The sequence below is a fragment of the Callithrix jacchus genome, chromosome 8, assembly GCF_049354715.1.
Source record: "Callithrix jacchus isolate 240 chromosome 8, calJac240_pri, whole genome shotgun sequence".
In the NCBI taxonomy this organism is placed as follows: domain Eukaryota; kingdom Metazoa; phylum Chordata; class Mammalia; order Primates; family Cebidae; genus Callithrix; species Callithrix jacchus.
The window spans coordinates 19740453-19767188 of NC_133509.1; the positions used below are offsets into that span (position 1 = coordinate 19740453).

The window sequence follows — 26736 nt, forward strand, 5'->3', positions numbered from 1 at the left end:
GGGTTCAAGCGATTTTCTGGGATTACAAGTGTGTGCCACCACACCCAGCTAAGTTGTGTGTGTGTGTGTTTGTGTGTATGTAATATTTATATATTATATTATATATATTACATATATCATATGTAATATATATGTAATATATAATATATATGATATATGTATATATAATATATATTATATATAATTTTTTTTTTTTTAGTAGAGACAGGGTTTCACCATGTTGGCCAGGCTGGTCTTGAACTCCTACTCCTGACCTCAAGTGATCAGCATGCCTCGGCCTCCCAAAGTGCTGGGATTACAGGCATGAACCACCACATTCGGCCTGTTTAATTTAGTTTTGTCTCTAGCTGGGACTCTTTGTTCTATTGATCTCTTTCTCCACCCCCACCTTCCTGCCAAATGAGGTTTATACTAACAAGAAAGGAGGACATGGATATTGAGCAGACACCTGGCAGTGTCAGCCACATAGTACCTAATTCCTGATTCCTTGTTGGTCCGGAGTAGTTCTCCCTAGTCTGGAGGTAGCTTGCACACTCTCCTGGGCTCAGCTTTGCTCAGGAAATGAGAAGCTATGCCTCCTTCCCGTCCCTCTCAATGCCATGACCCAGCGAGGCGGTTGGAGAGAATCCCTGTCACTGGGGACAGCTGGACCACAGCCTCCCCGCTCTGGCTGCACACCTGTTGGAAACTATATTTAGAACAGTAAGTTTAAATCTTGGGGCAAGGAGAAGAGAGAAGCCAAAAGAGACAAGAAAAAAAAAAATTAAAGATGCATCCCAGAAAAACGGGATGTTATGCCCTGTTGGGCAAAGCCACAGCCTCCTCTGGGCTGGTCCTTAAGAAGAAGGAAGGAATGACTGTGGGCACTTTTGGGGGCCAGGCTGGAATTAGGAAAACTGCTGCTCGCAGGATTTGGAGAGCTATAAAGTCTGCCTGTGCTGGCACGGTTTGTCCTGAAAAGCCCTAAAACTCCTTCTAGAATTGTAGAACTGGGGCTCCTGAACCTTTTGATTGTGGCACTGACAGGCAGGGTATAAGACTTTGTGCTCTCCCCTCCCCTCAAATTTCCACTCGAGAAAAAACTCAGGATTATAAGAATGGAAAGAAATAAAACAAATTGGATTTGTCATGCTGCTAGCAAGATAAATGATTCACTTACTAGCTACTTTAAAATATGAACATACTAGGTTGGGCACAGTGGCTCATGCCTATAATCCTAGCACTTTGGGAAGCCGAGGTGGGTGGATCATTTGAGGTCAGGAGTTTGAGACCAGCCTGGCCCACATGGTGAAACCCTGTCTCTACTAAAAACACAAAAAATTAGCTGGGCATGGTGGCGGGTGCCTATAATCCCAGCTAATCGGAAGGCTGAGGCAGGAGAATCACTTTAACCCAGGAGGTGGATGTTGCAGTGAGCTGAGATCGCTCTACTGCAGTTCTGCCTGGGCAGCAGAAGGGGACTCAATCTCAAAAAAAAAAAAAAAAAAAAAAAAAAAGAATATGAACATACTAGGATTTTTGTACTATAAAACAATTTTCTAAAAACCAAAAAAGAACTCCAAACAGTTTTGTTTTACTTGTGAAAGTGGCTGATATCTACAATCAGCCTATCACAGGAATATGAGTGATTAAGCGTTGGATGAACACCAAACTTATGTGGTCTTGAGGAAATATAGGAAAATTATAGGTTAAATATTATCAATGCCAATCTGGATTACTGGAGACTGTGAAATAAACCTTAGCAACATAAATGGTAATTTTACCAAAAAAAAAAAGCTAAATAACATGAAAGCTAAACTAAAAGAAACTTTTATAATAAAAATAGCAAGGCCATCGGTAACCAGACAAAACCACAGCCAGCGGGCAACACTGATGAATCTTAGCCATAAGCCCTTCTGGAAAGTTGTGAAATTCTAACCATCTGCAAGTGCGCTTGCAGAGTAGAGCCCGACGATGTTGCTAAGCGCTGTGTGGCAGCCAAGTTTTTTAGCCGAGGACGTAGTCAGAGTCCTGGGTAATTTTATCTCACGGATAGCACATTTTAGTAACTTTTCATGATTCACTTATTAGGCTCCTAGTGAGTAACCCTTCTCAGCCAAAAGTATGAGAGTCTATAAAGCAAGAGTCACTTGCCTGTAAGAAGTGAAGAGGAGACTTGAGGGGTCACTGTGACCCACTGTGGGAGCTCCCGCAGCCTGGCAGGGAGCTACAGACCACATGTGGGAACTCTGCTTTGACAAGTAGGTCGGCTACTGGAGGCTTTTCTCCTGCAGTGATCTCTGTCTGTATGCACATTATCAAAAACTTTCTCGCTACTGGATTATTTCCCCTTGCACACACACAGCTGTAATTGCTCCTATCTTAAAACTTAACTTGCTGGATTCCATCCACCCCGCTCTGATACTACCATGATTCTCTTCTTGCTGCTGCAACAAAAATTCTTGAACAAGTTATACACATTCATCATCCCCAATTCTTCTCCCATTCTGTCTTTATTCCAAAACGCTTTTGTCCCCAGAGTCCCACTGAAACAGCCTTTGTCAAGGTTGACACTGACTTCCACGATGGATGCCCCTCTCATCCCTGTCAGCGTCAGCAGCAGAATAACCAGCTCATCCCGGATTGCCTGGGACACTTCCAGGCTTTAAAATAGAAAGTCTTGCATTCCAGGAACTGCCGCAGTCCTGGGCAAATTCAGACTGGGGGTCACCCTAGATCAAGGACCTCCGCATTGCTGCATCCACTGATAATTTTTTTTTTTTTTTGAGACAGGGTCTCACTCTGTCACCCAGGCTGCAGTACAATGGCATGATCTCGGCTCACTGCAATCTCTGCTTCCCAGGCTCAAGTGATCCTTCCACCTCAGCCTACTGAGTAGCTAGGACTACAGGCACACACCACTGTACCTGGGTAACTTTTTATTTCTTGTAGAGATGGGATCTCCCTATGTTATCCAGGCTGGTCTCAGACTCCTGGGGTCAAACGGTCTTTCCGCTTCAGCCTCCTAAAAGGCTGGCATTACAGGTGTGAACCACTGTGCGTGATGCATTGATATATTCTTAGTTCTCTCTTGAACCTCATAGCACCTTTGTAAAACATAACTATTTTTTGAGATACCATTTACCTATAATAAACTTCATATATTTAAAGAGTATAAATCAGTAAGTTTGGACATATGCGTACACCCATGAAACCATCACGGTCATCAAGGTAGGGACCCTGTCTATCCTTCACCTCCAAAAGTTTCTTTATGAAAGAAAACCCTCTCTTCTGCCTCTCACACCCATATTCCCTCTAATTCTCACACCTGAGTATTAATAGCAATATCTAATCAATAAAGGATGGAAATAAAACAGATGGGATTTGTCATGCTGCTAGCATGATTCACTTACTAGTTACTTTAGAATATGAACATACTAGGCTGGACGCAGTGGCTCACACCTGTAATCTCAGCACTTTGGGAGGCTGAGGTGGGTGGATCATTTGAGCTCAGGAGTTTGAGAGCAGCCTGGCCAACATGGTGAAACCCTGTCTCTACTAAAAACACAAAAATAGTAATAAAAGTAATAGTAAAAAGTGATAGTGATTAATAGTATTACCCAATCTACAGAGTAATTTATAGGATCTAATTTATTATATATAAATTTTTATTGCATATAATTTATATAATAGAATCCATTTATTATATAATTATTATATACTATTAATTCCTACTTCTAGTAATTAGTTATGAATAAGTATATAATAGTTATATATAATAAGTATATAATATATAGTAATTAACAGTAATAATCACAGATGTATTACCTATTATCGCTATGTAACAACCCCAAAATTTATCAGCTGAAAACTGCAAGTGTTTACCATCTCTCATCTTCTGTGGGCCAGGAGTGTGGGACACAACTTACCTGGGTGACTCTGCCTCAGGGTCTCTCCCAAGGTTGTAACCATGGGATCCACCAGGGTTGTGATCTCATTTTACAGGCAAGACAGAAGTCACCGCCTCTTTAAAACCTAATCTCAAAAGCGAAATCTCATCATTTTTGCCATATTCTGTTCACTAGAAGTGGGTCACAAGGGGTCGCCCACTCTGAAGTGGAAGGAGTTACACAGGGTGTGAGGGCCGGGGGGTGGGCATTGTAGGGAGACATCTTGGATGTTGCCTGCCATACAGGCAACTATTGATCTGCTTTCTGTCACTATAGATTAGGGTGCATTTTTTGAGTTTTACCTAAGTGGAATCATACAGTATGTAGTCTCTTTTGTCTATCTTCTTCTACTCAGCACAATTATTTTGAGATTAATTCATGCTGTTGCATTTATCGATAGTTCAGTCTTTCTATTGCTGAATAGTATTTGTGTGAAGCCACCACAATTTATTTATTCACTCACCTGTTGATGGACATTTGAGCCATTTATTAATAGTTTTGGGCTATTACAAATAAATCTGCTGTGGATATCCATCTATATAAGTCTTTGTATGGAGATATGCTTTCATTTCTCTTGGGTAAATATTTAGAAGCAGAAAGGCTAGAACATATGGTAGGTATATATTTACCTTTTAAATAAACTGACAAGCCATTTTCCAAAGTGACTGAACCATTCTACATTCCCACCAGCAGTGCATGAGAGATTCAGTTTCTCTATTTTCTTGTCAACACTTGATATGGTCAAGCTTTTTCATTTTAGCCATTCTTGTTGCTGTGTAGCTATTTCATTGTGGTTTTAATTTGCATTTCCCTAATGATGAATCATGTTAAAAATCTCGCCATGCTTATTTGCTATCCACATATCTTCTTTGATAAAGTGTCTGTGTACAAAGGCTTTAGATCATTTTTAATTAGGTGATTTGTTTTCTTATTTGGTTTTGAACATTCTTTGTATATTTTGGATACGTGTCCTTTGGCAAACAGATGGTTTATAGACATTTTCTTTTGGTCTGTAGCTTGTCTTTTGTTCTCTTAACAGTGTCTTTCACACATGCACATGTATGTTTATTGTGGCACTGTTCACAATAGTGAAGACTTGGAACCAACCCAAATGCCCATTAATGATATAGACTGGAAAAAGAAAATATACACCATGGAATACTATGCAGCCATAAAAAGGATGAGTTCATGTCCTTTGCAGGGACATGGATAAAGCTGGAAACCATCATTCTCAGCAAACTAACGCAAGAACAGAAAACCAAACACTGCATGTTCTCACTCATAAGTGGGTGTTGAACAATGAGAACACATGAACATAGAGAGGGGAACATCACACACCAGGGCCTATTGGCGGGTGAGGGTGGGGCAGAGGAGGGATAGCAAGGGATTGGGGGATAGGGAAGGGAGGATAGAAATACCTAATGCAGATGACAGGGCAATGGGTGCAGTAAACCACCATGGCACATGTATACCTATGTAACAAACCTGCACATTCTGTGCATGTACCCCAGAACTTAAAGTATAATTTTAAAAAAGGGTCTTTCAAAGAATATAATGTTTAAGTTTTGATGAGGTTCAACTGACCAATTTTTTCTTTTACAGATTGTACTTTTGGTGTCATACCTAATAAATCTTTGCCTAACTCAAGGTCACAAAGATTTTCTTCTAAAATTTTTTATAGTTTTGGTGTTTACATGTAAGTCTAGGATCATTTTCAGTTAATTTTTGTAAACGGTGCAAGCTATTGGATTGAAGTTCATTTTCCTTTGTGTGGATGGTCCAGTTGTTCCTACATCATTTGCTGAAAAGATCAGCTTTTCTCCATTGAATTTTGCCCCATTTCTGAAAATGAGTTATGCATCTATTTCTAAATTTTCCTTTTTGTTCCATTGATCTGATTTTTGTCTTTACAGCAGTAATTATCTTTGATAATCGTACCTTTTTTTTTTTTTTTTTGAGATGAAGTTTCGCTCTTGTTACCCAGGCTGGAGTGCAATGGCGCGATCTCGGCTCACGGCAACCTCGCAACCTCCGCCCCCTGGGTTCAGGCAATTCTCCTGCCTCAGCCTCCTGAGTAGCTAGGATTACAGGCACGCGTCACCGTGCCCAGCCAATTTTTTGTAATGTTTAGTAGAGACGGGGTTTCACCATGTTGACCAGGATGGTCTCGATCTCTTGACCTCGTGATCCACCCGCCTCGGCCTCCCAAAGTGCTGGGATTACAGACTTGAGCCACTGAGCCTGGCCAATTTTAAAATAATTCTTAAGATAGGCAGTGTTGGTCTCCAACTTCGTTCTTTTACAAAATTGCTTTGCTTTTCTAGGTCTTTTCTGTTTCAACATAAATTTTAGAACTGGCTTGTCAATTTCTACCAAAAAAGCCTGCTGGAATTTTGATTGGGATTGCATGGAATCTACATATAAATTTGGGGAGAACTAACATCTTAAGTCTTTCAACCCATGAACGTGATTTATCTCTCCATTTATTTAGGTTGTCATTAGTTTTTCTCAGCAATATTTTATAGTTTTCAGTGTTCAGGACTTTCATATCTTTCTCCTATTTCACATTTATTTCTGCTTAACGGTATTTACAAAATTTCAACTTCTGATTGTTCATTGCTGGTATTTAGAAGAGTTAAATGTTTATATATTGATCTTGTGTCCTGCAACTATGCTAACTTACTTATGAATTCTAGTAGCTATTTTTGTAAATTCCATTACATTTTCTACATAGGAGACCGTGTCACCTGCCAATAAATACTGATGCCTTTTTCCCCGTTCCTTAGATAGTTGAATTTGATTTGCTGAAAATTTGTTTAGAACTTATGCATTTATAGTCATGAGAAATATTGGTTTATCATTTTTTTTTTCTTGTGATGTCTTTGTCTTGTTTAGGTATCAGGGGAATGGTAGTCTCATGAAATAAGTTGGGAAATACGCCTGGCTCTTCAATTTTTTGAAAGAGTTTATGCAGAATTGATTATTTTTCTCCTTAATCTGTGGCATAATGTTTAAAGGAAATTTTCCTCCTATAATGTTTGGTGAAACCACCTGGACTGGAGTTTTCTTTGTGTGACCTTTAAAATTTTTAGTTGAATTTAATCTTTTTTTTTTTTTAAATTTTTTATTGGATTATAGGTTTTGGGGTACATGAGCAGAGCATGCAAGACAGTTGCGTAGGTACACACATGGCAGTGTGCTTTGCTTTTCTTCTCCCCTTCACCCACATTTGGCATTTCTCCCCAGGCTATCCCCCTCCCACTGGCCCTCCCCTTTTCCCCCCAATAGACCCCAGTGTTTAGTACTCCCCTTTCTGTGTCCATGTGTTCTCATTTTTCATCACCCACCTATGAGTGAGAATATGCGGTGTTTCATTTTCTGTTCTTGTGTCAGTTTGCTGAGGATGATGTTTTCCAGATTCATCCATGTCCCTACAAACAACACGAACTCATCATTTCTGATTGCTGCATAATATTCCATGGTGTATATGTGCCACATTTTTCCAATCCAGTCTATTATCAATGGGCATTTGGGTTGATTCCAGGTCTTTGCTATTGTAAACAGTGCTGCAATGAACATTCGTGTACATGTGTCCTTATAGTAGAACGATTTATAGTCTTTTGGATATATACCCAGTAATGGGATTGCTGGGTCAAATGGAATTTCCATTTCTAAGGCCTTGAGGAATCGCCACACTGTCTTCCACAATGGTTGAACTAATTTACACTCCCACCAACAGTGTAAAAGTGTTCCTTTTTCTCCACATCCTCTCCAGCATCTGTTGTCTCCAGATTTTTTAATGATCGCCATTCTAACTGGCGTGAGATGGTATCTCAATGTGGTTTTGATTTGCATCTCTCTGATGACCAGTGACGATGAGCATTTTTTCATATGATTGTTGGCCTCATATATGTCTTCTTTCGTAAAGTGTCTGTTCATATCCTTTGCCCACTTTTGAATGGGCTTGTTTGTTTTTTTCCTGTAAATCTGCTTGAGTTGTTTGTAGAATTTAATCTTTTTTAGAGACAAGGTCTTGCTCTGTCACCTAGGTTGGAGTGCAGTGGTGAAGTCATAGCTCACTGTAACATGGAATCCCAACTCCTGGGCTCAAGTGATCCTCCCACCTTAGCCTCCTGAGTAGCTAGGACTACAGGTCCATGCCATCACACCTGGCTAATTTTTAAATTTTTTGTAGAGAAGGGGTCTTGCTATGTTGCCCACACAGGTCTCACAGTCTTGGTCTTAAGCGATCTTCCTACCTCAGCCTCCCAAAGTGCTGGGATTACAGGCATGAGCTGTTGTGCCCAGCCTCTTTGCGTGAATTTTTAATTAACAAATTCAATTTCTTTAATAGGTACAGGGCTATTCAGAGTATCTACTCTTCTTGAGCAAGTTTTGGTAATTTGTGTCTTTTAAATAATTTGTTCATTTTTATCTAAGGTGTCGGAATACTAATTCATTCATTATACTCCCTTATCATCCTGCTTTACCTGTAGAATCTGTAACGATATCATATCTGTCACTCCCGATATTGGTAATTTTTGTCCTTTTTCTTTTTTTTTTCCTTAGCAGCCCAGCTAGAGGTTTTATTATCTTCTCAAAGAAATCGCTTTTGCTTTCATTGATTTTTTTCTGTTGTTTTCCATTTTCTATTTCATCCTTGGCCTTCTGATTTTCATGTTTTTCTTTCTTCTGCTTCCTTTGCACTTCACATGCTCTTCTTTTTCTAGTGTCTTGAGGCAGAAGCTCTGATCATTTCTCTTTTTCCTCAAAACTCTGGCTCTATGTCAACGTTTCTTTTCTAATATAGGTATTCACTGCTTAAATTTTTCTCTAAGTACCGCCTTAGCTGTAGCCACAAATTTTGCTATGTTTATATGTTTTCATCTTCATTCAGTTCGAAAGATGGTTGTTCTTGGACTATCATCTCCATCTCCTCAAGTTGGGGTGTCTACCAGGCTTTGCCTGAGACCTGTCCCTTTTTGAGTCCTGGAAATGCCCTTGCAACAGGAAGCTGGGATAAGAGGATGGCAAACCTTATTTATTTCCTGTCTCTCAGGGGGACCGGTCTTTCATTGCTAGATGTCCAGTGTCTTGAAAACCATTGTTTCATATGGTTGTTTCATGTTGCTGAATTCTTTTTATTTTGAGATGAAGCCTCGCTCTATCACCCAGGATGGCAATGCAGTGGCGTGATCTCAGCTGTAACCTCCACCTCCCAGGATCAAGCAATTCTCCTGCCTCAACCTCCCTGGTAGCTGAGTCTACAGGTGCCTGCCACAAGCCCGGCCAATTTTTGTGTTTTAGTAGAGATGGGGTTTCACCACCATATTGGCCAGCCTGGTCTCAAACTCCTGACTTCAAGTGATCCACCTGTCTTGGCCTCCCAAAGTGCTAGATTACAGTCTCACTCTGTCACCAGGCTGGAGTGCAGTGGTGTGATTTCAGCTCACTGCAACCTCCACCTCCCAGGTTCAAGTGATTCTCATGCCTCAGCCTCCTGAGTAGCTGGGACTTCAGGTGCATGCCACCATGCCCAGCTAACTTTCTTGTGTTTTTAGTAGATACGAGGTTTCACCGTGTAGCCAGGATGGTCTCAGTCTCCTGACCTCGTGATCTGCCCACCTTGGCCTCCCAAAGTGCTGATATTACAGGCATGAGCCACCAACTGAGCATCTTTTCATTTGGTCAAGAACCATTTGCTTTGTTTTTCTGTTAATGGTCTGTTCATCTCCCTTGCTTATATTTCTATCCAGTTGAGATCTTTTCAATTTTAGGACCTTTTTAAAAAATATTAGGAATATTAACTCCTGGTAATATAAATTGAAACTATATTCCCTGAGTGTGTTGGTTCAGATTTTTTCCCTAATGCAAGAAGTCCAGAGGTGGGGACTGTCCACACTGACTCATGGTCCCCAGTGTCAGGGCCAGCTTTTCTGAGACTCTCCAGGCATTTCTCCGACAGTCACATTATGACTATGTCAAAGGCAGGTAGGACCAGGAAGGGGTGGCTCCAGAGATACTTGTCTCTTATTAGGAAGGCAAAACTTTCTCAGAAGCCCCAACAGATTTACATTTGGATTTAATTGGCCAGAACTGAGTTATAGGCCTCTCGTCCCCAGCTTCAGGGAAAGCGGGGAAAGAAAGTCTTTCATATTCTCAGTCTCTGGAGTGGAGGTGGACAAGGCAAAGGAGATTAGAATGCGTGTTGAGTTACCCAACCAAGTACCACAGACAGGAAGGGGTGAGTTGACCTGAAATAGAAGATCTATCCTTTCTTCTCTCCTGTGACATGTCTGCAAATCCACAGTAAGCCAGTAGTTGGGCTTATAGCTCCAAAACGGTATTCAGTTTGTTTGATTGTTTTCGAGACAGGGTCTCACTCTGTTGCCCAGGAGTGGGATCATGCTTACGACCAAGAAGTGAGATCACACTTAAGACCAAGAAGCATGATCATGGCTCACTGCAGCCTCCACCTCCTGGGGTTGAGATCCTCCTGCCTCAGCCTCCCAAGTAGCTGGGACCGCGGGTACATGCCACCATGCCTGGCTAATTCTTGCTTTTTTTTTTTTTTTGTGTAGAGACAGGGTTTTACCATGTTGGTCAGGCCAGTCTTGAACTTCTGGGCTCAAGCGACACTCCTGCCTTGGCCTCTCAAAGTGCTGGGATTATAGGCGTGAGCCATTGCGCCTGGCTGGAATTCAGTCTTGGATGCCTCTGTAGAGGTTCAGGGTCCTTCCTTCTGAAGCAAGGATGGTGAGATGACATCTAGAGGCTAGTGTTTCCCCATAGGAGCCTATTTGTAAGGAGTGCTGCTAAATGAACATGTCCATGTCATGTCCATGTCCAGAGGAGAGTCACCAGGGCAGGGGAGCAAGGGCCCCAGGAACCCTGCCCTGCCAGGAAAATCCTGAAGATTCAATGTATTAGAGAAGATGTGGAAGACAGCACAATATGCCTCACTGAAAACCCAAAGGACTGGCGTGTGGAAAAAAATCAGATTTGATCTGTAGTAACAGTCAGCGCGTGTTACAGTGAGGCAGATACCCATTCATTTTAAACAGTACTTTTTACTAAATTGGGATGGGTAGCTTTGTGAGCTAGTGTGCTTCCTCCCCTCTGCGTACTCAGTCTTGCTGCTGTCATGGCTTTATCCTTCATTGCGCTCTGGTTTTATCCTCCACCCCTACGTCAGTGATTCTCTAACCTGTGTCTCTCCTCCCGAACTCTCCCCTTGGCTGCAGGTTCTAGCCCCCTGTCTTCTTCACCCCACCACCCACCACAACTCTTATTCTGAGTTGGATCAGTCAGGGTCTCACCAGGAAATGGAAACCTCTTGAATATTTAAAACAGAGGGACTTTAATGCAGGGAATTTGTTAAACAGGTCGCCCGGTCAAGAAGTTAGAGGACAGCGAGACAATTCAAAGTAACAGCAGCAGGAAGCACGGTCACCCCCAGGCTGCAAGGTCACCCTGCAAGAGCTGGAGTCACAGTGGGCTTGTCTGGCAGGACCTGTAGGAATGGAAGACACACAGCAGTGGTCTGAGAGTCTCTTAAAGCAGAGGCAGAGTGAGAAAGAGCCCGGCACCCAATTTCCTGCCAATGCTCCCCAGTGGCCAAGCACAATAAAACACCAGATGATAGAGAAATCTGAGAAATGCAGCCCTGCAAGCAGAAGAAAGTGAAGGAAAATGGGCCAAGCACAGATGTACAAGGCAAGGAAAGGTGCAAATTCTTTTAGATTTTCTGGGGGCTGTGGGCTGGGTTGGGACACTAGGAAGAAGGGTCTTTAAGAAGCAGCTTCTCTGAGCCAGGGATTTGTAAGCAAGTTATTTATTTATTTTTTTTTTTGAGATGAAGTCTCGCTCTGCCCCCCAGGTTCTGATGCACAATCTTAGCTCACTGCAACCTCCACCTCCCAGGCTCAACTGATTCTCCTGTCTCAGCTTCCTGAGTCGCTGGGATTATAGGTACATGCCACCACGCCCAGTTAATTTTTGTATTTTTAGTAGAGACGAGGTTTTATCATGTTGGTTAGGCTTGTATCGAACTCCTGATCTTGTGATCCACCCACCTCAGCCTCCCAAAGTGCTGGGATTACAGGCATGAGCCACTATGCCTGGCCATTTTTTTTTTTTTAAGACGTGGTCTCACTCTGTTGCTTGGGCTGGAGTGCAGTGGTACCATCTCAGCTGAGTGCAACCTCCGCTTCTTGGGTTCAAGCAATTCTTGTGCCTCAGTCTCCCAAGTAGCTGGAATTACAGGCATGCACCACCACATCTGGCTTTTTTTTTTTTTTTTTTTTTTTTTTTTGTATTTTTAGTAGAGGCAGGATTTCCCCATCTTGGCCAGGCTGGTCTCAGACTCCTGACCTCAAGTGATCTGCCCACTGGGTCTCCCAAAGTGCTTGGATTACAGCTGTGAGCCACCATACCCAGCCTGCCATGCAAGTGATTTATAAAGAAAGTGTCCCAAGGAGCACTCAGTGAGAGAGTCAGGGTAAGCAGTGTCAGAAGAGGAAGAAGCCAATGGAAGGAGAGATTTCAGATGAAGACTGAACATGGTTTGGCCCCCTGGGGAGGTCTGAGGTATACTCTGCTTCTGAGAGTTTGTACCTGCTCAGGCAAGAGGGTGGGCTTTTTAACCCTGTACCTGTCGGTCCTAGTTGGAGGGTGGGAACGGGGTGGACCTCTGGCTGTGAGTCTGGTGGATGCCTGTGTGGCAGCTCCAGGGGCCCAAGGATGAGCCTCTGGAGAAAATCACAGCTGCAAACAATGAGTAGCGAAGCAATAGAAGCTGGGGGTGGGGCCACAGCATTGCAAAGGGGATGTGCGGGGATCTGGGTAGATGACTGAGCCTATCTGCCAAAGAGCGTGTGGGCAGGAGGTGACAGAGGACCTTTCCCATAGACATACACATGATGAGGCAATAAACGATGTCAGAGAGAGACAGGTAAAGTGCCACGGGTGGGGGTGCTGGATGGGAAGGAGAGGTTGCTTCTCTGCTCTGGTTTGTGATGAGAATTTTATTGTAGTGACTGCCATAGATATACAAGTGCCCTTAAAATGCTGCACAAGGCTGGGCATGGTGGCTCACGCCTGTAAGCCCAGCACTCTGGGAGGCCAAGACAGGCAGATGGCTTGAGCCCAGGAGTTAGAGACCAGCCTGGGTGACTTGGTGAAACCCCATCTCTACAAAAAAAAAAAAATGCAAAAAAGCAGCTGGGCATGATGGTAGGTGCCTGTAGTCCCAGCTACTTGGGAGGCTGAGGTGGGAAGAAATCACACCGACTGGGTTCTTAATGCCCTGGGGACTTTGGACCAGGCACGTTGTGTCCTTGTTATCTCCTGGCGCCAGGGCCATGTTCCCTGTGCTCTAACTTTGCTTCCCACAACACGGTAACGGAACTTGTTGCCTGCTCAGACTGTCTGGGCTTGACCCTGCAGAGCCTTGGTATCTGCCTCTGCCCAGTCCCCAAGTCATTCTGAGTGCAACTCTTGCCACCTTTTCTTTTCCAAATGGTCTGATACGAACACCCCTCTCCCATATAACAGCGGGCTCTCTGCGCTCTCTCTTTAAGAAGCTAATTTCTAAATATAATGCTGGTGTATTATGGGTAGATGCAGCGATACAGTTAATGAGTCTCTAATGTGGACAATTATAACCTAGAATGCTGCTTGGCTTGGTTCTCACCCACTCACATGCACAGACAGATTCAGTAACACACACCCACTCACGATGATAATCTCGTTCTCTGAGAAAATACCATACCCAGGCCTCACAGGCAGCAGACCTAGAGTTGTGCACTTGCGCACACACACAGGCACACAAACACTCAGGGGCCCTTCCATGCGCGGAAGCGTCCACTGTAGCAGATGTGTGTGGGGTGTGTTCCCAGACAGCATCCCCTTCCTAGGAAGGACCTGCCGTGGTACCTGTGAGAGAGTGGAACAGGTGGCTGTGTTTCTAGCAGGGGTCCTGCCTCGGCTCCCACCAGCCACCACTGATTGGACCAGATGGTTACTTGCCCTTGGTTCCACAGGCACCAGGATTTCTTTGGTGGCAGGAAGCGGAAACCAACTTAGAGTTTCTTAGGAATCAGAGGTATCCACAGAACACAAGGGCAGGAATGATGGAAGGGTATTATGAGGGACTTTAACTGAAAACTGGAAGCCACCTTCAACCAAGGCAGTTAGTTTCTCTCTCTCTCTCTCTCTCTCTCTTTTTTTTAAATCATTCTGGGGCAGCAAGATCTTCCATCTGTCATCTGCTTCTCTTTTTTCTTTCTTTCTTCTATCTCGCTGAAATACCTCCATTCAAATCACTTGAAGCATTTATTAAAAATTTAGAGCCCTGAATCTCTGGGGATGGAGCCAAAGAAATTACACTTTTAGCAAATGCCCTAGGTGACCCTTTGACATGCAAAACTTTGAGAACCACCGTGCCAAGTAGGTACATAACGCAAACATCACAGGCACCTTCGCCTTCCAGACAAGCCCTCCTAGTCATAGCACCACCTACCAACGAGTTTGCATGTCTGCATCCCAGTCTCAAATTTCTGGGAGTCAGAAGCCAACTGAATCAGCATGAGTCGGATGTCCTGGTCCAGTGAGCTGTGGGTGCTGGTGAGGGAAGCAGTCTGGTGCCATCGGAAGGTGTAGACGCTGACAGAGTAGGGACATTGCCCACTTGTCTATTACAGTGAGATGTTCCCAATTCCTTATAACAAATCCTCTTTTACATAAGTTGGCTTGGGTGGGCTTTTTGTTGTCAAATAACTCCTGGGGCACAAGTTGTCAGGAGTAATCAGGCACACATTGTCACTCACACACGCATGCATACGCACACACCCATCATTCTGGCCACTGCAGGAGAGGTTTGGCAGTGATCTCTTTGCGGTTCAGTAGGACTACAAAGAAGGTAAGGAGCCTTTATTAATTATGTATCTTACATTCAATGAAACATAATATTTAATTTAAATAATTGCAGGAGGCATCTTTGATACTTTGATTTGCTTCCCAGAACAAATGGCTTCTCTCCCTCCCTGGCCTGCTGAGCTGATCTCTCATGATGAAAGACCAACCTGGTCTGTCCCCTTCACAGGATTTTTGTCCTAGAAATTGATGAAACGCTTTCCCGACTGAGTGTAAGGCTGGGGCTGCAGTCATGTTGCCAGCCTTGACAAGGAAATGCCAGGAAAATCTATCAATTTGATGTTTTCTAAGCAACAAGTTGGGGAGACGAGGCTTAGAACAGGATGCTCTGGGTTGCAGCCTGAGAAGTTGCCTGCAGGAGGCCGGTGTTTTGTGCAGATGACTCCATGAGCATGGTAATGGGGGATACTACCCTACCCCCCAACCCCGTCCTTCACCCTACATCGGAGGGTCTCCTGATCTTGGCCACACCCTCCTTTGTGCTGGGAACTGTTCATCTCTGTGGGATCTCCTGGAGAAAAACCATCTCCTGGGTCGTGTGCAGTGGCTCATGCCTATAATCCCAGCACTTTGGAAGGCCGAGGTGGGCAGATCACTTGAGGTCAGGAGTTTGAGACCAGCCTGGCCAACATGGTAAAACCCCATCTCTACTAAAAATACAAAAATTAGCTGAGCGTGGTGACGCAAATCTGGAATCCCAGCTACTTGGGAGGCTGAGGCACAAGAATTGCTTGAACCCAGGAGGCCGAGGTTGCAGTGAGTCAAGATCACACCACTGCACTCCAGCCTGAGCAACAGAGCGACACTCTGTCTCAATACAAACAAACAAACAAACATCTCCTGAGATGGTGAAAGTTTGGTGGCCTGGTGATGATTCCAGACAACCCCCAAACACTATAATGCTACAGAACCTTCTATAAAACTAGAACCCTGGCACAACTGGCTAGGAATTCCTGTTTTGACGAAAGCTTCCAGAGTTCAGATAGCCAGAGGGATCACGCCAAGATCTGATTGGAAGAAGGAATCTGAGTCCTTCCTTAGCTGGGAGCTTCCAAAGCAATTCATCTGGCTGAGTCCAGGCCAGCTGGCTGAATGCATCCCTGGAATTGCCTCTCTTCCCTTCCTGAAAGACGAGAGACTTGGCACTAAATGTAGGTCAAGTTTCTGTCTGAGATTCTTTTCTCTTTTTCCAAGATAAAGTCTGGGAAGTAGCCGGGCTGGGAATGGTTTGGGACAAGGAGGAGGAAATCTAACATTGAGTGTCTCTGATGTGTTAGACACTATGGCTGTTGTGTGAACGTCATTGCATCTGATCCTCACAAATCTTGTGAATAAGAGAGGCTTGTCCCCACTTCACAGATGAGGACACTGAGACCTGGAGATAGTCACTTGCAAAGATCACATAGGAAGAGACAGAGCCAGGATTTTAAGCTGCACAATTTGGCACGAAAAGGTCGCCCTTTTCCCCTGCACCTGCAACAGGAGAAAGGTAAGGTGCAGCCTTTTCTGGCCGGGTCTCTGCTTTCCCCAACTTCTTGTGTGTGTGTGTGTTTTTTTTGAGATGGAGTTTCACTCTTGTTGCCCAAACTGGAGTGCAGTGGTGCAATCTCAGCTCACTGCAACCTCCGCCTCCTGGGTTCAAGCGATTCTCCTGCCTCAGCCTCCGGAGTAGCTGGGACTGCAGGCGCGCACCACCACGCCCGGCTAATTTTTGCATGTTTAGTTTCACCAACATGGGGTTTCACCATGTTGGCAAGACTGGTCTCAAACTCCTGACTTCAGGTGATCCACCCACCTCGGCCTCCCAAAGTGCTGGGATTGCAGGTGTGAGTCACCAGCCCCACCTGCTCTCCCCCACTTCTGAGGGCTCACAGCAGTGGAGGAAGGGCCAGGCAGGAACTAGGAGCTCTTCGGCTTCTGTCAGTAAGCTTTCACAGGGCCAGGTCGCTTTGCTGGCTATTCTCTCCCCTACCTCTTCCTTCTTACCCTTTTCCAATCAAACACCCTCCAATCATTCTGAAGCTAAAACAAACAACAATGACGAAAACAAAACCTCCTTGACCTGCCTCTACCTCTAACCACCATTTTCTCTTTACGGGCTGATCAGCTCCTCTTCTCAGTTGAGCTACTCATACAAAGTTATCCTAATGTTTCATACCCACTTCCTCACCATGCTCTCTTCATCCCATTCCAAACTGGCTTCTCCTCTCACGGGTCTACTGGAACTGACCCACCAGGGCCACTAATTACCCTCTCAGTGTTGAATTCATTAGACATTTTCCATTCTCATATGATTTGATTCCATTGACTTGCTAACCTCTCAGTCCCTCGTGATAACTTACTTTCCTTTTCTTTCATGACAACATACTCTCTGGATTTTCCTCCATCGTCTTGCTTACTCTTTCTGCATCTTATTTTTGGGCTGTTTCTCCTCCATCCAACCTTCAAATGTCCAAGTTTTTCAGGGCCTGGCCTCAGCCTCTTCCCTTCTCACTCCACACTTGCTCTCCAGTCTCACCCACTTCCATGGTTTACTGCCTCCATATTGATGTCTCCAGCCTGTATGATCCCCCTGAGCTCCAGATCCATGTATCCAATTGTCGACAGAGGGGTTGGCAAAGTTTTTTTTCTGTAATGGACCAGAGAGTAAATATTTTATGCTAAATGGTGTCTGCTGCAATTAAACTCTGCCATTCGAGTGCAAACTCAGCCACAGACATTAAAAGAACAAATGAGCATGGCTGTGCTCCAGAGAAATTTGTTTATGGACATTGAAATTAGAATTTTACATGATTTTCCTGTGTCAGGAAATAGTGCTCATCTTTTGATTTTTTTTCAACCATTAAAGATTTGAATCTTATATAATTTGAATTTTATATAAAATTTTCACACATCAGAAAATATTATTCTCTTTTTGATCATTTTCAATCATTTAAAAATGTAAAAACCAAATAAGAAGCCAGAAGTGACCCAAGGGCAGAGATTTTTGTCTGTTTTGTTCACTGCTGTGCCCCAGGCACCTAGAACAGTACCTGGCACCTAGAAAGGGTTCAACTGACATGTGTTGAATCAATGCATGCTGCTGAGGCTCAGCTTCCTTCATGGGGAGGGAGGGCAGGATCTGCAGAGAAAAAGAAGTCATTGCTATTCTTAAATGAAACTCTTTAAAGCAGTGGTTCTCGCCCCTGGCTGCAAGGCAGAATCCTTGCAGAATTGATCAAATTGATTTAATCATAAGTTAAATCAATTGAACTTTAAGATCAATGGATCAATTAAGTCAGAAGTTCTGGGAATGGGAACTTTTCAGGTCCCTACAAAAGTTCAGCCAAGGTTAAGAACCACTGCTTTAAAGCGATAGAAATGACAATGGTCAGAAAAGCAAGACTTTCATTTGTAAAAGCCTGGCTTTGTGGGGCGGAAAAAAGCACGCATGGGCTCTGAAGATCCTGAGCTTAGATGACTGGCCTTAGATGGGTGTCTGAGCAGGGAAGAAAGCAGAGCATGACACAGAGGGAGATGCAAGTGCCACTGGGTGGCAAGAGACAAGAACCCGTGAGGGCGTGGAGGAGGCTGGCACCTCAGTTCTGGCGACATGGTTCAGACTAGGGGTGGGCTGGGATGTAAAGGTGGAGGAGACTGTCTCATTTCTCCCAGAATCCGTGAATATCAGTAGGGGAACACTGAAACAGAGGACCTGAAGTATCCTCTCACTCCATCTCATCCCGAAGCCCTTTCCCTTCCAGTAGTGTGTGAAGGGAGTGAGAAAATGTTCCTCAGCCCTAGAGAGGGGCCACACAGGTGGCTGATGTTGGGGTCCACTATGTTGTGGGAGGGACAGCTCCAGGCCAGTGCATGTTAGAGGTAGGCTCAGTCTCAGAGGATTGACTAGGTCCATGATTGCAAAACTGGGTGGTGGGTCAGAGGGAAGTAGACCATCATCCAATTAATCTGCTGAGAAAATGCAGCAATGGACACTGTTGCCAGAATGGAGGGGGAGCCAAGGCTGACACTCAGACAGGCCTAGTCAGCTCTCCAGGGCTCGGCACTCCCTGGATCCACGATGTCTTCCAAACCAGGTTAGATCTGTGTTTTTTTGTTCACATAACTCTCACAATTGTCATCCCATGGTGATGGAAATGTTGCTTAATGATTATTTTCTATCTAAACTGTAAGGCCCATGAGTGCTAGGACCATGTCTGTGCCCCCAGAGACTAATGCAGTGCCTGGCACCGGGGCACAGAATATTGATAAACAAAGAGAGGATGAGTGGGAGTCAGGCCCTTAGTCCTTGGGAGTCAGGCCCTTAGTCCTGGGTTAGCTTGCAAAGTTCATCAAGGTTCTACTGCAAGGAGGAAAGCCTCTCCTCGGGTTCCTTGAGGACAAGGCCCACACACGTGTCCTGATTTGAGCAGGTCTGGGCTTGTCTCTGTGTGAATGGGCCTTGCATGGGATTCCTCAGCCTTAGACCCAGGTGTATGGGGCTGGGCCACATGTCACACTGTATCCTGCCTCAGCCCTCTCAAAACTTGGCTCTCCTGACATCTAGAGGGGCCTTTTTCTGGCCAGGGGCTTTCCCAGCTCCTTTTCTGCCCTGCTCTGCCCTTTCCATTGGCTGAAGGGCTTCTCCCCACCTCCTTCCACCAGGGGCTCCTGACTTCCAGCCTCCTCCCCGTCTCTTTCCTGTCTCTGGACTGAAGGCCCCATAAAAAGTCACTTTGGCCTCAATCAATAGACCATCTCTTTAACAAGGGAGATGCTGGTTTGCAGAATGGAGCCTCCAAGGCTGGGCTGGGGGCAGAGCCAGCCCTCACAGGTGGCGCTGCTTTTCCAGATGTTGCATCAGGCTGCATCGGCAGATTTTTGCTCTGTATGAGGACATCTATGCCTCCCCAAAGAAACCTTAACAGAGAGGGAATTGGGAAGGTGGAAGAGTGGGAAGAAGAGTGCAGGAACATCATTCTGAAAGTTCAGAGAGGCTGCTCAGGTTTGGTTCTCTCTGCCACCTTCCTGTTCCTTTTCTAGAGTCCATAAGTGCACCAGCAGCATTGTGCACCTAAGAAATTCACTCACACCGTGTAACACACAAGTTCACCCAGATACAGAACAATGCGAACATGCACACGTGCTCTGTGCTGTCACCCATCACCGTCACATACCTATGATGCTGCTCTTTGGGCTGGGGGTGCTGCCTCTGCTGTCCCCTCCCCTCCATACTGCCCGGTTAACTCTTGGTTCTCTCATGCCTTGGCCCACTTTTCAATCATCATCCTCAGGAAGTCCCCGGGCCCAGTCCTCTGGTTAAAGGCTCTCCTGGCACCATGTACCTCCCTCTTTTGAGCCATTTGCTGACCTTGGAATTTGACATTTATTCGTATATTTAATTGATACATGCCTCACCTACCAGGCTGTAACCTGCAAGTGGCAAGAACCACTTGCAACTGCTCTGTATTCCACCCGGAGCACAATGTCTTGTACACAGCAAGTCCTCATGGAATAACTGCTAATGAATTAATGGATGGGATAGGCAGCTTCTAAAACAGTCCCCCAGTGCTCTCTGCCTCCTGCATTCACCCCCTTGTGTAATCCCTTTCCCTTGAGTGACTCACTTCTAATGAATGGAAGACAGCAAAGGTACAGTGGACGGAATGTGTCCCCCAAACATTTGTATATTGAAATCCTAACTGCTGCTGGGATGGTATTAGGAGGAGGGCCCTGGGGAGGTGATTAGGTCATAAGGATAGGATCCTCATGAATAGAATTTGTGCCCTCATAAAAGGAACCCCAGAGAGCTGTCTTGTCCTCTCTGCCATGTAGGATGTGAGAAGGAAGCAGTCTATAACCTGGAAGAGGAGGACCCTCACCAGAACCTCACCATGTCGCCACCCTGATCTCAGGTTTCCAGCCTCCAGAAGCATGAGAAGTAAGTTTCTGTTGTTTATAAGTCACTTCTCAGTCTCTGGTACTTTGCAACAGCAGTCTGAATGGACTAAGACAAATGGGGACAGGTGTTGCCTCTGCGATTAGGTTTCCATCCTGTCCTCTCCCTCTCCTCACCTTGCCTGCACTGATGCAGTCGGCTTCCACGTGTAAACTGCCCTATGGAGAGGCCTGTGTGGCAAGGAGCTGGGAGTAACCTCCAGGTGAGCCAGTAAGGAACTGACACCCTCAGTCTGCCAGCCCATGAGGAAACCATGCAATGACCCACATGAGTTGAACTTTGAGTTGACTGCAAACTGGGCCAGCCCCTTGGTTGGAGCTTTTGAGAGACTCAGAGCCAGAGGACCAGGTAAGTTGTGCAAGATTCCTGACCCACAGACACTACAAGATGACAACTGTTCATTTAAGCCACTAAATTGGGGTCATTTGTTATGCAGCAATAGATGATACAACAAATGAATGATTGAGAAACACAACCACCCACAGCCCCTCATGCACCGAAGCGTGTCTTCATCAGGTAATTTAATACATTCAAGTCTTCCCTTCCACACAGCTCGGCCATTGTATACAAACATTCTATACAAGAGCAATGTTTTACATACGCGTGTGCGCACGCACGCACACCCACACACTTTTTTTTTTTTTTTGAGATGGAGTCTTGCTCTGTGGCCCAGGCTGGAGTACAGTGGTACAATCTTGGCTCACTGCAACCTCTGCCGCCCGGGTTAAAAAGATTCTTCTGCTTCAGTCTCCCCAGTAGCTGGGATTACAGACATGCACTATCACACCTGACTAATTTTTGTACTTTTAGTAGAGACAGGGTTTCACCATGTTGGTCAGGCTGGTCTCGAACTCCTGACCTTGTGATCTGCCTGTCTCAGCCTCCCAAAGTGCTGCGATTACAGGCATGAGCCACCAGGCCTGGCATCACACACACTTTCTGAAAGGTGCTCTCGCTTTTTCTATTTTTGCTGCCTTACTACCCCATTCAGGTGGCTATCACCCCAAAATCCCACTGTGTCAGGCCAGGGTGCCAGGCCCACTTGGAAACCAGCCCTGGTCTGTCGCTGAGTCCATCATCCTCATGGACCCTCCTCTCCTTTTCTGTGTTACCACTGAGGCCAGAGTTACCGACTGCCCACTGATCTCATCACGGGGACTCAATGTTAAGGCTAAGGAACCCCAGCAAGGAGTGGGCAATTGCAGGGGAAGTTGTCCCTCGAGCACCCCCCAGCTGCCTGGCTCTGCCCTGCACAAGGCCGCCTGTGCTCCTGTGTGGCTCAGCCCCTCTCCTGCTGTCAGCTGGCCTGGCCAGCGTGGAGGAAATAAAAGAGAACTGTTCTCAGCCTAGAGCTTCCACGAGGGCAGCAGTGGGCGGTGGCAGCGCACACTCCTCCCCTGTTGCCTCACTTGCCCTGTCCCAGCCTCCCGAGGCTCTGGAGGGGAGTCTCTGCTGGCCTGGGGTTCACAGGGCCCTTCTCCGGGGGTTGTTTCTATAAGTAGGACCACCATTTAAACTGTAACAGAGGAGGCTCACATTTCTGGTGCGGAGACTCTAAGCCAGGCAGATCTGCCAGCAGCAGCATAGTATCCTTTATTGGGAGGGGAGCGAAGGGTGTTAACAAGTCAAAGTCCAGAAAGCCTGCATTTTCTTCTCCCCTCTCCCTATCATTCACCCCGAGGTCCTGCCTTGTCCAGGGCCTAATGAAGCTATTCGGAATCCAGAGCTGGCTTCTCTGGGAAGCACAGTCGAGGGACACCTGTAGGCATTTTGCTTTTTGCTTTCTCAGACCTCATTCTCTCTTAAATCTGCTCTCTGAAGGCAAAATATGGGGAATATGGACTCTTCTATCAGGCCCAATGACTCTCTTTTGGGGAAAGGAGGGCACAGGTTGGTCATCTAGAAAGATGGTCCTTCGGGCTATGCTTCTCGTAGGCAGGTCCCGGGCAGTAGGCTGAACTGTTGCTCATTGCCTGTCACCTCCGTGGAGCCACTGCTTCTGTCCAAGAGCTTGGATTGCAGGCTTCTGGTCTGGAAGGTTCTTATTGGCACGAGCAAAGGCACAGGCACTCACCGGGGAAGGTGCCAGGTGGGGCTGGAGTCTTGTTTGAAAAGCAGAATTGGGATGGCTTTAGAATAATCAGGGGTGAATTCTCACAAGGCCTCAGTCCCTGTGTCCCTGAGCCCTGCACCCAGCACGTTGTGTGACCACATGTCTGTGTGTGTTTGTGTGTATAGATACTCCTTGACTTACGATGGGGTTATGTCCCTATCAGCCCCATCGTAATTAAAAAATATTGTAAGTTGAAAATGCACTTCATACCCTGATAAACCTATCTAAAGTAGAAACATTGTAAGTCCAACCATCAGAAGTTGGGCACATCTATAAAGGTGATAAAAGTGGGGACTCCTGCCTGGCAAGTCCCCCGAGGTAAAGATATTGAAAATTTTCCCCAATGCAGGTCATCTGTCATCTACCTACATATCTAATCCCTAATGAAAATCCTCTATCTATCTATCTATCTATCTATCTATCTATCTATCTATCTATCTATCCATCCATCCATTACATCTATCAATCGTCATCTATCTTCAATGGCCTAGTAGCTCTGCATATCAATGAACTCACAATCTTGATATGAGACCAAATCACAAAGATCAAAATCACACATGAGACAATTAACAGATACCATGAGACTGTTACACAGTTACGCAGTTACACTGAGATCCCTTTTATAAATGCCCCAGGGATTCAGAAAAGGAAGTCAGAATAGCTGATAATAAAAGCTTCATTAAGGAGAGGGGATTGTTCAGGGCCTTGGAAGGTAAGAGAGAATTTGAATGCGCAAAAAGTGTGTGTGTGTTTGTGTGCATGTGTGTGTAGAGGTTGTTCAAGGGGTAGGGATGGGGAGGCCATGAGGAAGGGCCCAGAGGTAGGAAGAAGCATGAGGAACGTAGGATGAGGAGGGAAGGAGACAGCTGACCATGTGCAGAGCATGGGGGGATGAGAAGTTGTGAAGTCAGGGACAGATTGTAAAGAGAGACTTAGTGTGGGTGGCAGCGGGGCAGGCAGTGGGTCTCTGGTCCGTGTCAGACAGGGGATGTATGAGTGATCTGAGCCCAGGCACATGCCTCCTCATCTGTTCTTCAGCCTTCCAGGCAAAAAATGGGTGCTTGCTAGGTAAAAGTCCCCACTTTTATCTGAGTCCTAGACCTACTTCAAGCCTCTCTGGGCTGCCTTCTGTCTTCCCTCCCATTTTTACTCAGCTTTCCAAGAGCCTCTACTCCTTGTCCTGCAGTCCCGCCATACTCCAGCCATTTGCTGTCTTGTGCTCCTGTTGACACAGCTGAGCACTACCCCAAAGCCTCCCATGGCCACTGTAACTTCATGTTCTCCAACGGCTCCCTCCCTGACTCATAATCTTTCTATGTCTCTGATAGCCTCTGTTTCCTGTTCTCCACACAGGCCATTCCAATTCTTCTCTCAGACTCCAACTGTACCATTCCCCTTCCTGCTCCCTGCAGCCTCTGTCACCATCAGCAATAACCTTGCAAATCCCCCAACTTCCTGCCATCAAACCTAAACCACTCTAAACTTGCAACTGTATTTTCCTCCTCTCCTGACACATGGATAAATCTGAGCCCTTCTCATTCTCAGGGACCACTCTTCCCTCCCTTGCTTATATCTGTAAGCTTTACTTTCCTCTGCACTGGTCTCTTCCCATCAACATTTCAATATGTTCAAGTCTATATTATCTTAAAAAAAAAAACCCTCAAGTTTGCCCCTTTACTTTCCAACTTTCCCCCTTTATTTCCCACTTGTCATCTTTTCTTTCTTTCCTTCTTTCCCTGCCTTCCTGCCTTCCTTCGTTTTCCTTCCCTCCATCCCTCCCTCCCTTCCTTCCTTCTCTTTCTCTCCCTCTCCCCTCCCTTCCCCTCCCTTCTTCCCATCCTCCCTTCTTTCCTTCCTTTCTCTTTTTCTTTTCTTCCTTCCTTCTTTCTTTTCTTTTCTTTCTTTCTTTCTTAATTTCCCTCCCTCCCTCCCCTCTTCCCTCTACCCTCCATCCCTTCCTTCCTTCCTTCCTTTTTTTCCTCAATGATATTTCCTGAGTGTTTTCTGCCCTCATTGTCTCACTTCCTTCCATGCCTACTCCTTAACACTTGGTCATTAAGTTTCTGCCCCCTCCTGTCCACTAAGATTGATTTCCTCAAAAATCGCTGGGACATGCTGCTCAGCTAAATCCAGTGGGCATTTCCATTTCCTGTTTGTGTGACCCACCAGCTGCACTTGGCACTGTGGACCGTTCCCTTCTTCCGAGTCTCACTTCCTTTGTCTTTTGTCACTCTCCCTGTTTTCTTCCCATCTCTCTGGTCACAAATTTTTCATCTCCTTTAATGCTTTTGCTGAATGTTGTTCGAATGTTAGCGCCCTTTGGTATTCTTCCCCAGGCCCTCTGCTCTTGTCAGCCTTCACACTTTGATCAGGCTCTATCAGAATCTAACCATGGTGACATCTATATAGTCAGGACTTTGGCTTGCAAATGACAGCAACCCAATTCACACTAGCTCGAGCAAAACTGAAGAGAAGTGTTTGGCTAGCATAATAGGCTAGTTTAGAAGCAGAGCTGAACTTTGCGTGTCTGAATCTAAGGACTCAAATGATGTTGTCAGGCCTCTTTCTCTCTGTATTAGTCTGTTCTCATGCTGCCAATAAAGACATACCCCAGAGTGGGTAATTTATAAAGGAAAAAGGTTTAAAGGACTCACACTTCCACGTGGCTGGGGAGGCATCAGAATCACGGTGGAAGGTGAATGAAGAGCAAAATCATGTCTTACATGGTGGCAGGCAAGAGAGCTTGTGCAGGAGAACTCACATTTATAAAACCATCAGATCTTGTGAGACTTATTCACTACCACGTGAATGGTATGGGGGAAACTGCCCCGTGATCCAATCCTCTCTACCTGGCCCTACCCTTGACTTGCGGGGATTACTACAATTCAAGGTGACATTTGGGTGGGGACACAGCCAAAACATATCACTCTCCCACCATTCCATCTTCAGCTCTGTCTCTATCATTGTCTTGACCTTATTCTCTTCTATTGAAGACAGCTGGGGATCCTCACTGACCAGTGATTAAGCCTGTGGGGCAGATGGAGATGAGCAAATCTTGGGGTGTGTATATAACAAGGCTTAGGATAACATCATCACTCTACTGCAAACACAACCTGCTATTTCTGTGCTTGTTGATTTAATGATTGCTAGCACCAGAGACTCAGTAACTTGAGCCAGAAATTCAGAGTTCTCCTTGACTTTTCTCCTTTCTCCCATGTTCGATCCTTTGCCAAATGCAGTCAGTTCTGCCTGAAACATCTCTTGACTCTGAACACTTTCTGTCCCCATGACCACACACGCTTCCAGGCCTTTTTTTCTACCTTGGCTATTGGAATCGTCTCCAGATGCACTCTTTACCTTTTGTCCCATTCACCTCCAAAATGTGCCCCACCCTGTAGGCAGCATGATCTTCCCAAAACACAAGCCAATTAAGTTACACTCTACAGACAGTTCTTCCAAGCTCTTTGTAGTCCTTTGTATAAAGATCCAAACACAAGGCCCCTGATGCTCCAACTGCCATGTAATCCCTTGCCTTTTGTCTCACCACTTCTTGACTTAAGTGCTACAATACAGCCAGGCTGAACTTCTTGTAGCCTTTGTGCCACACTGTGCTCTCATTTCATCTATGCATTCACTCCTCCGGAGAGTGTCTGGTGAGTACCCGCTGTGCCCCATAGTTGCAGGCACCACGATCCCAGCAGAGATGCTCTTGCTCTTGAGCCTTTGCACATGCTGTACCTCCCGCCTGGAATGTCCTTCCCTTGTGTAGACAATGCAAACTGACTGCTCACAATCTTCTCCCTTGTCTACCTATTATAGAG

The 26736-nt window shown here is 45.4% G+C and overlaps 1 long non-coding RNA gene across 4 annotated transcripts in view; it reads left to right on the forward strand.

The window, feature by feature from the left end:
• Positions 1-26736, forward strand: part of LOC103795568 (uncharacterized) — a 104331-nt gene that overhangs the window by 45574 nt on the left and 32021 nt on the right. For all 4 annotated transcript variants that reach the window (XR_013520807.1, XR_008474672.2, XR_008474674.2 and 1 more), the window contains one exon: positions 20679-20784. This is a non-coding gene — a long non-coding RNA (uncharacterized LOC103795568). The remainder of the gene's footprint in view (positions 1-20678; positions 20785-26736) is intronic.